The sequence below is a fragment of the Diceros bicornis genome, chromosome 4 (genome assembly GCF_020826845.1).
Source record: "Diceros bicornis minor isolate mBicDic1 chromosome 4, mDicBic1.mat.cur, whole genome shotgun sequence".
Taxonomy (NCBI): domain Eukaryota; kingdom Metazoa; phylum Chordata; class Mammalia; order Perissodactyla; family Rhinocerotidae; genus Diceros; species Diceros bicornis.
Genome location: NC_080743.1, coordinates 63288169 through 63289352, shown reverse-complemented (window position 1 = coordinate 63289352; position 1184 = coordinate 63288169). Strand labels below are relative to the sequence as shown.

General features: G+C 43.0%; 1 pseudogene; it reads left to right on the top strand.

Annotated features, from left to right (window-relative positions):
* Nucleotides 1-200: 200 nt before the first annotated feature.
* Nucleotides 201-802, top strand: LOC131401440 (olfactory receptor 6P1-like; annotated as a pseudogene).
* The last annotated feature ends 382 nt before the right edge of the window (nucleotides 803-1184 follow it).

The following is a 1184-nucleotide window of genomic DNA, read 5'->3' as shown; positions in this document are numbered from 1 at the left end:
ACAATCCTCAAGTATGAGAACTTTTCCCTTGAGGTGGGAGATGAAACAGAAAAGTGAAAGAACAGAATGATGTAATAATAATTAATAATATGTCACTGAACATCTTCAGAAGGTTGTAATCTGTGAGCAGATATTAGAGGCTTGATCCACCTGTCTTTCAACATCTTGCTCTTTTTCATGAAGTCAAGTGGACAGAGATCATGATAAATTTGAGTGGAGGCTACATAGAGTTTGTTTTGGTGGGCTTCCCTGTTTCTCCACCACTCCAGCTACTCCTCTGTGCCCTCTTCCTTGCAATTTATCTGTTGACATTGTTGGAGAATGCACTCATCATTTTCACAATCTGGCTCATGCCAAGACTTTGTAGGCCAGTGTACTTTTTCCTTGGCCCTCTCTCCTTCTTGGAGTTGTGGTACATCAATGTTACAATTCCCCGACTCTTGGGAGTATTTCTTACTCAGGACCATAGAGCCCCCTATGTAGGTTGCATGACCCAACTCGACTTCGTCATTGCCTTAGCCTGCACTGCATGTATCCTTTTAAAGTTCTGGTCTGTGACCACTACCTGGCCATCTGTGAACCCCTCCGTTATCCTAGTCTCGCATCTTCCAGCCTGGCCACTCAGCTTGTTGCTTCCTCTTGGGGCAGTGGCTTCTTCAGCTCCATGATGAAGCTTCTTTTCATTTCCCGACTGTCCTACTGTGGCCTCAATATCATCAACCTCTTTTTCTGTGCTTTCAGCAAGTATTTGTGCAGACTAAAGTCTCAGAGCTTGAGAGTCTTCCTTTCCATAGCTTTCTAAATTTCTGCTCGTTATGCTACTCCTTATTTCTGCTATCTGACAACTCAAACCAAAAGAAGTTCACGTTCATGTCTCAAACTTTGTGGTGGTAAGAGAGTACATTCATTTTAAGGCACATCAGACTCACGCGTCTTACCAGAATCCATTCAATCTTTCAAGAAGCTATTTCTCTTTCCTTTGTCTGGGTCTTTTCTCTCACTGGGCTCCCTGTGATCTGGCAGGACTTTGGGCAGATATAATACTCAGATGTGGTATTTCAGCTCTTCTGTAGCTCTCTCATTTATAAAAATCTCCTCCTAAACCTCCATGTTTTGTTCTGCTCTAAACTATATAATCTATCCTCTTGGAGGAATGGGAGGTGGAGTGTATTGGAAACAGCTCC